Source organism: Prosopis cineraria, unplaced genomic scaffold (assembly GCF_029017545.1).
Source record: "Prosopis cineraria cultivar Desert tree isolate PC_DT_omini unplaced genomic scaffold, ASM2901754v1 PC11, whole genome shotgun sequence".
Classification (NCBI taxonomy): domain Eukaryota; kingdom Viridiplantae; phylum Streptophyta; class Magnoliopsida; order Fabales; family Fabaceae; genus Prosopis; species Prosopis cineraria.
In genome coordinates, this window is record NW_026555342.1 from 38800838 (window position 1) to 38810040 (window position 9203).

General features: G+C 30.3%; 1 long non-coding RNA gene across 1 annotated transcript; it reads left to right on the forward strand.

The window, feature by feature from the left end:
* The first annotated feature begins 676 nt into the window (after nucleotides 1-676).
* Nucleotides 677-7753, forward strand: LOC129285010 (uncharacterized). Its single transcript, XR_008587054.1, has 4 exons — nucleotides 677-1151; nucleotides 1416-1516; nucleotides 6434-6542; nucleotides 6649-7753. It is a non-coding gene; the product is annotated as an uncharacterized LOC129285010 (long non-coding RNA).
* Nucleotides 7754-9203: the final 1450 nt, after the last annotated feature.

The window sequence follows — 9203 nt, forward strand, 5'->3', positions numbered from 1 at the left end:
GATAGTTGATTTATAAAACTTATAAAAAAATTTAATATTAAATTAAATTATTCAAATTATACTTATATTATCCAGAGTTCATGTAGATAGTCAATTTATAAAATTAAAAAAATTAATATTCAATTAGATAGTCCATATTAAATTTGCACTGGCGGATTGATTATAAATAAATTTATTTGAAAAAATCTATAATCTTTATTTTCATAAATATAAAATAAAAATAAAAATTTTAAATTTAAATAGTCCAGATCTCATCAGATAAAATGGGTAACATCTTACATGGTACTTATCAGAGAATGGAAAACAATCCAAATTTAATATTAAAATTTTCATATTTTTGATAAATTTCTATTCTAATAATATAATATTAAAAATACTGGAAAATGAATTTACAATAGACTAAAAAAATTCAGTTGACGATAAAATTAAGAGCTTAAATTAAATGAGTCCTTGAGCTGATAAACACGCCGTGGTCATCACATTCACACTGATAAATATGGAAATGTTGGATGTAATGTAAACCAGAATGATTGACTTCGTCCCATCTTATAATTGAGGGATTTGGTCCTCTCATTATCCTTTCACAATATCCTCCCGTCTTAATTGAGCCAGTCATACCAAATAACCAAAGCTTCAGATTTGCTTAGTCTTCCATAGTTTCATTTCATAGCTCTCCGACTTGCCCTTCTCCTGTTTGCTTTCTCTGATTGTCCTTTTTTGCCTTCGTATTCTTCAAGACCGTGGAGGAAAAAAAAAAGGCCTGAAGTCTTCAATTTGGTTTTTGATATATTTTCATCCGTTGTTCTCATTATCCTTTTCACTGTTACAACACTCCTTGCTTGTTCTTTCTGTAATTTTTTATTTCTCAACTTTTTCTTAAACATCTTTTCTGCAACTTCGTTTGGGTTACTTGTATTTTCTGATTTCTGTTTTTTCTTGTCTCTCCAATATTAAAAAAAAAAAGAAATAATTATAGAAGTTCCTGAATCTGCTGCTTCTGCATTTTGCAAAATCTGTTTCCTAAAGTTGTTCCACACACCATAAAAAGATAGTCTCGTGCTCGATCTGTGTTGGAGCACTAAGGAAAGCTGATTGTTGCTGGGAGATCTGAGGTTAATACCTTGAAATCGCAAAGTTCCACATCGGCTACTGTAAGTTTGAAAATATAGATACATGCGAAAGTGATAAATTGATATGTATTTACAAAGTTCAATTTGTGTTTCACTTTTTCCAGCACATTCTCGCCTTTTAGAATATAAAGAGCAACCATAAAAAAAGAAATAAAGAAACATTTTCCAACATTGCAAAATTATTAAAGGTGTGCTCGATCTCCTTAGTTTTAGTCTATTTTTCTGATAACTTATGTGCTCCTCTTCTGGTGCTTTCCTTGTTACTGTTCACTAACCCCATCACAGTCTGATCGAACTATGGATCAGGGTGAGTTCTCGCTGTCATCGGCCGCCGCCGACCCACCACCAGGAACTTTCGACCATCCATCGGGCCTCTCGGAGTTTTGGTATAGTAGCTCAACATTTATGCTTGGCCTTCATTCTGCAATCTGTGATCTTTATGTATTTTTATTTTTTTACAGCTATTGACATTATTTCTTTAAAAAAAAAAAATTACCCAAACTTAGGGGAGCCAATCTTTCTTCAAATTTCTCCTTCTCTCTATGCTGACTCCTGAAGACCAAGGTCTTTCCTTTTCTCAAAACCGGGCCCACCTTCCAAGAAAAAAGACAGGCCCCACTCTCCACTATCATCTCACCTTCTTCTTTCCTTTCATACACTCCCTTTCACACTCTCATGTTGCTCCTTCCCTCCGAACCTTGAATTTAAGAGTAAACATTAATTATTGTCTAATTTATATAGATTAAAAATTATTTCTTCTAAAAAAAATGTGTTGGCTTTTTGTTAAAAAAAATGTTCCTTCTTTCAATAATTTACTTTGAAGTATTATTAACATAATTTATATATCATACAAAATCTAGCTATTATTGATATGGATGGAGGAAAAAGTATAAAGAAAACAGAGGGAAGGGAAACTAGAAGGAGAAAATTTTCACTATTTTTTAAAAAGTTTTATCTCATTTTTCTTTTTTCTTTATTTATCTTCCCCTCCAAACGAAGGATAAAAGTAGCTTGAGAAAAAAACAATAAATATTTAATACTTACAATTAAAATCAAAATAAATCCTTATATAACTCTCATATTAAAGATTGAAGGAAGTAATACAATAAATTTAAAAACATATATACTTCTCTGGTCTTTTTATAACTTTATTTGGATGTAATCATTTCATAATTTATAACTTTGATGCACGCACATAATACATATTTTTTATCCATTTATTCATTATTCATATTTCTTTCTTTCCTAATACTTGTTATTCAAATACTTGTAATAAGTCACTCAAAAAAAAAATTACTTGTAATAAGAGGTTATCATGGAGCCCCATCTGCCTTACTACCTATCACTTTGGAATCAAAAAGCTAAAGTTATATGAATTTTCTTTAAAAAATATTGTCCTTGAATTTAAAAGAATATTACTCTTTGATAATTTTTATTTTAGTTTTTACATGTATAAGGATGGTTTAATCATCCAAGTAATCTGCATTTAACTCATATGAATCTAATTGATGATAAGTTGTAAATATTATGAAAACTATTTACCGTAGAGACCTTTCTTTCAATTGAAGGTGAGGATTTTATTTTTAAAATCAAAAGTAATATTTTAAAAATCGAATTGGATTAGTCACTTTGATTAATTGAATTGCAAATTGGTTTGATATCTAGTTCAATTTTTGGCTCATAATTTGGAGTCAGTTCAAACTAAATATTACATCACATAATGTTTTAGATTATAAAATATTGAATAATTTTATTAAATTATATTTTTAAAGTTATATGGTAACATTTTTGTTAAATTGAAGAGAAGTTAACCTCTCATTTTATTTCCTTCCAACATTTATGCTTGGCCCTTGCTTTTGCTATGTGCTACTTTTACTGTTGCTGAGCTTTCCTTTTAAAATTTTATCCAAACCTAGCCGAGCCAATTTTGCTCCTCCCTTGTCCTCAAAGGTATAGGAATTTTTTTTTCCCCCCCTTAAATTTCCCATCTACCTTTGTGAGAGCAAGAGGGTGGGGAGCAGGAGGGAACTTGCTCCCAAACCTAACCTTTCCTTTTCTATTTACTATATAATTAGAATTTTTATTATTTATGTTAGTTTTGACCATTATAATTTTTATTTTATAATTAAAAAATTTTAATTTTCAAAATTTCAAAAAATAAAAATTGATTCATGGGCCCGACTTTGAATCATTTAAATAAGGGTTGAGTTTCATAAAATGATTATTTTTGAGATAATCAAGTTTTTGTGTTTGAATCCATATGGGTCTAGCTCATGAGGGTTAAGCCCATATGAATTTTTTTTATAATTTTTATAAAATGATTGTGCAGATTAACTATGCATATTTAATATTAAATCTCCTTATAATTTTTATGAATCTTTTTTTGATAATACAACATTAAAAATAAAGATAATCTTCTAATATGCACTTTTTAGATCATATTTTTAAAAAAATTATGAGTTAAAAATTTTAAATTTAAACTATCCAGAATATATCTAAATAATCAATTTATATAAATCATAAAAATTTTAATATTAAATTTGATTTATTCATATTAAATTTGTATTTATCAGATTGATTAGATATAATAAAAAATTATAATTTTTTATTTTAATAAATTAAAATTAAAACATTTAATATGAACCATTCATATTAAATTTAGAAGATCTTAATTAAATAAGGGCTAGGAGAAGAGGAGGGTGGGGAGCTTGATTTTATCCCTTTTGAATTGTAGTTTTGTGTTTCTTACTTTGATTTGATTTTTTGTTTTGTCTTTTTAAATTTTTAATTCTTCATTTAAAATAAATGTGGGATATTTGGTCATAATGTTGGATTGGAACTTGGAAGGACCATGTGGCTACAACTGCAAGTCTACAAGGTCAAGACAGGAACTTGGAAGGGTCAAGTAGCTATAACTATAAGGTCAAGATAGATAGTTCAAAGACTGATTTTTTTAATTTTAGACATGTGAAAAGTTATAAAGATATAATAAAAACCAAATATTATATGATATTTGGTTCCAACTACCAATCACAAAAAATTAATTTATGACTTATTATTTAATATGTTTAAGGCTCTAACTTTTATGATATTTTATAGGAAAATCATAACTCTTGGTCTTTATAATTTTATCATATTTTTTATTAGTTCATGTACTTTTTCTTCAATGTTCTAAGTCCCTACAATTTTTTTTCATTTTCAATATTAGTCCTTCTATTTTTAAATATGCCTAAAGGGAATTGTATTAAATTAATTAGGACGTTTGATGCATAAGATAAAAAGCTTGACCTACAATGACTTGAAATCACTTTTCAATGCTGATAAGTGCTATCATTAGAATAATCTTTGTCAAAATGCAATTGTTCCAATTTTATACCTCTACTAATTAAAATTTCCAACTCACTGTGTTTTAAACATGTTAATATTCTTATTAATATGGTTAGTGATACATCACATTATTTAACCATTATTAGTGACACATCATTGTTCCTATGGACATATTAAAAAGTAGATGGACTAATATTATAAATAAGAAAAACTAGAGGAACTTGGAATATTAAAAAAAAAGTATTGGGACCAAAAAAAATGCAATAAAGCTATGAGGACTCATAATTATGCTTTCCCTATCTTATATATGCATATTCTTAAAAATAATTTATTAATATTTGGTTACTTTAAAATTTTACAAGGTTTTTAAAAAAAGGAGAATGACAAATTATTGTAATACTGAAAATTTTACAATACTAAAAATGAAAAAAGATATTCATTATTCTAATAACCAAATATTTGAGTAATTGCAAATTATTCATCATTTTAAAAAAAGACTATTCATTATTCAAACATATTTTTAAAAGGAAGAATAAATTGCAAGCATTTATTCAAATAATTTTAAATTCAGAACTTTCAATTACAAATACAATATTTAGATTCTAAATGTAACTTTTGATATGCAATTAAAATTCATGTTTTAAATTTTCTAAATCAATTTTTACAAATCATTAATTTTTGAAAAACTTTGTCGAAGATCCAATAATCATCAATTTCTTCTTTCAAAACTTTATTGTCATTCTCTGTTTTTGTTTTTAAAACCTTGTGCTGTGATGCATTATGAACCTACTATTTATTTAAACAAATAATGTTGGAATTAGGATAAAATCTACTCTTGATGAGCCATTAATGGGATGCGACATAAATTAGGTAATGATGAGTTGACCAAAATTTAAAATTAATTTGATTAATTTCTGATTGAATTTCAAAAAGAGAAGTAATTATTGCCATAATAGTAATTATTTCAATCAATTTATTCCCTTCATAATGAGGTGAATTACTGATTGGATTTGTCTTTTCAGAGACAGGTCTACCTTCACTAGACATAGAGATGGGAAGCTGGAGATACAACTCATCCTAGAATGAATGTATAGTTCTCTAGTTTGATCTTTCTCTCCCCTCCCCTTCTCTCTTTGGTGCATCTACTGTGCACTATAATTTAGACCCTAGTCTAAACTCATGTGGGCAATTAGGCATATTTTGCTACACTCAAATTTGATAAGACTCTAACTTGACTCACTTATTCAATTTATTATTTAAATAATATTCCGTCAAAATAGATGCTGGGAGGAACTGCTTCCTTCGATCTTTCATCTAGTAGACCTCATTAGTTTGTGAATTCTTACAATATTTTACGTATTTTTAGTACCTAACCCCTTATTATTATTGGAGATGGGAAAATTGGATTTTAAGTTTCTTTTTCTTAAATGTGAGTTCATTAATGGGTGCCTTGTCTTTTGTTAACTAGAGAGAGTTTTAATATTCTTTTTTCTTTTTTATCAAATTTCTTTTTTATATAAATGCCCACAGTTATAGAAAAAACTGAATAAATATGTTTAACTAGAAGCATTCATCACACAGATAAATAGATTAATTATCCTTACATTATAAATTACTAATTAGCAACTGATAATTATGTCACTACTTAAAACTTGCATTTGTAATCTCCCTTTGGGCATAGGAAGTATCGTTACAGACCCAGTTAGGATATTGAAGGGGGGTAATATATATTTTTTTAATGCCTGAAGAGAGGCAATGTTGATGAAACCTCCAAGCTTCAATGATCCTGATTTCCTTATTGGAGAATAAAAGCTGAGTAGCTATAAACAAAGATTGAATAATGGAAAGTGTTTTATTGAAAAAAATTTGAGCATCTTTCTACATTTTTGTGTTAGTTTTGTTTTCTAATTTACAAAGGACTTTAATTCTTATGGTGTTGTCTACTTCAACTAATTAGTTTAAAGTGATGACTATAGGTCATTGTGGGGCAGTGCTGTTAAAACACTTCATCTACCTCTTCTTCTCGCTGGCAAGAGGCAATAACCACTTTTAGAGTCTCCTAGATCAGTCGTACATTAAAAAGAGGTAAGGGAGCATAGGCATGTTGGTTCAAAGATTGTTAATAATATTCATTGATTTGTTAAATTTTTCCTAATTTTTTAATCCTTAGTGGGATTTTCTTGTTCAACAGCATTCGTATGGATCTTGCTACTAGTTTTATTGAAAAGCTTCTAGATTATGCAATAAATGCTTTGGGACGGCGATAAGTTTTTCTACCACAACAACGTTGATGAGCTAAGGAATCAAATACAAGATCTCAATCATAAACAAGAAGCTATGCAACATTCAATCGACGAGGCTAGAAGAAACGGTGTGAGAATTGAAGTGCAAGTTGAAAGTTGGATGAGTGGAGTGGATGAGATAAAAACACAAGCAGAGCAGTTCTTTGAAGAAAAAAGCCAATCACAAACTAGATGTAACAGAACTTCATTCCCAAATCTGTGTTCATGCTATCAAGTGAGTAGAAGAGCAAAGAAAATGGCACTGAAAGTTGAAAATCTTGCAAAGAAATACTTCGATAGAGTTTCATATCTTCCTTCTCCCAAATGCAAGCACTCAATAGATGACAAAATGAATGAAGGGCCTGATTCAAGACTGCTAATTATTGATAAAATTATGGAGGCATTGCCGAATTCGAGTGTTAATGTGATCGGATTGTGCGGGGTTAGTGACATGGGCAAGACCACAATAGCTAAAGAGGTAGAAAAGAAAGTGATGGATCAAAACATATTTGGAAAGGTGATCGTGGCAACTGTTTCTGATGACATGAGCATTGTAAACATTCAAAGCCAGATTCTGAGATGTTGGGCATGCAACTCAATGAAAAAAATGTAAATACAAGATCTTCTCATCTATGTGAGAGGTTGAAGCATGAAAAGAATATGCTCCTAATATTGGATGATCTTTGGGAGGAACTTGACATGGGCAAAGTTGGAATTCCCTCTATGAGGGATGAAAATAATAACAAAAAGAATGAAGGTTGCAAACTTTTACTAACTTCAAGAAATGAAACAAACACTACTTTCAAACCTAATGAAATGTGAAAAGATCATCAAAGTGGGTGTTTTGTTAGATAATAAAGCATGGGAGTTGTTCAAGAGGATTGCTGAACTTTCTGTTGAATCAAGCAAACCTGATTTGATATTTATAGCCACTAAGATTGTTCAAAAGTGTGGCGGCTTGCCACTAGCAATTGCTACAGCTGCAAAAGCATTGAGAAATAAAGATATGAATATATGGGAAGACGCCCTTTCACGATTGGGAAATCCTTTACGGAGAAACATCACAGGAATTAAAGAGGTGGATCCCATTTTAAGGTTGAGCTATGATCATCTAACCGAAGAGTACAAACATATTTTCTTGTTCTCAGCCATATTGTCCCATTATCCCTTGATTCAAGACCTGCTCATGTACTTTGTGGGGTTAGATTTTCTTAAACACATTGAAAACATGGAAGATGCTCAGGTCGGAATATCTGCTATTATAAGTAAGCTAAAATCATTGAACTTATTTCTTGATAGCTTTTCTAGTCAACATTTTACAATCCATGACGTCATTAGAGATGTTGCACTATCTGTTGCATCCAATGAATTAAGTTCCTTCATTTTGAGACATAGAAAGTTGAATGTATGGCCAGACCAAAATTCTCTAGAAGGCTGCAAGGGAATTTGCTTAGAAAAAAGTGACATTAGTGATCTTCCAGAAGAGTTACTTGCTCCACGGTTAGAATTCTTCCTATTAAATAGTGAAAATCGTGAATTGGCAATATCGGATACTTTTTTCAAATCTACAAAAGAACTCAAACTCTTGAGCCTTATCAATGTTCGTTTTTCATCATTGCCATCTCTTAGTTCTCTAAAAAAGCTCAAAACATTATGCCTCCACTCTTGGTTGTTGAAAGACATGACTTAGGTTGGAAGCTTGAAACAATTAATAGTCTTGAGTCTTACTTACTCTCAAATTGAGCAGCTACCATTTGAATTGGCAATGTTGACTTCATTACAAATGCTAAATCTAGCCCGTTGCTCCAAACTCAAAGTGATCCCACCAAAACTCCTACCTAGCTGGAAAAAATTGGAGGTTTTGAGCATGGAAAATAGCTTTGTCCAATGGGAAGCCAAAGGATCCAGGAAAGGTAATGAAAATGAAAGTCTTGATGAGTTAAAAGGGCTTGCCAATCTCCTCTCTGGATATTTGTATTCTTAATGCCTCTAGTTTTCCAGAGAACTTGTTCTTAGATATGAATTTAAAGAGATACAGAATATTCATTGAAAAACGTTGGGAATGTTTGACAATTGTAAAGCTTCAAAGACGTTGAAACTTGAGCTAAAGAAAAATATCCACTTGAAGCGGGGGGTTCAGAAGTTATTGGAAGAAGTTGAAGATTTGTATTTATCTGGATCCAATGGGCTTGAAAATGTTCTTTACAATGGATTTCCATATTTAAGGCATCTTCAAATCAAAAGTAATGATAGTGTCAAATATATTGTTTTGAGCTCAACCCATCAAGAAGTTGCCCTCCCAATGCTTAAACTTTGACACTTGAAAAGTTGAATGTGCCGAAGAAGTTATGTGAAGGACCAATTGCACCCACCTTCTTCCAAAACCTAAAAGTAATCAAAGTGACTTGTTGTCAACAGTTAAAGTGGATTTTCTCAGCTTCAAAAGTTGGATCATTTTTGCAGA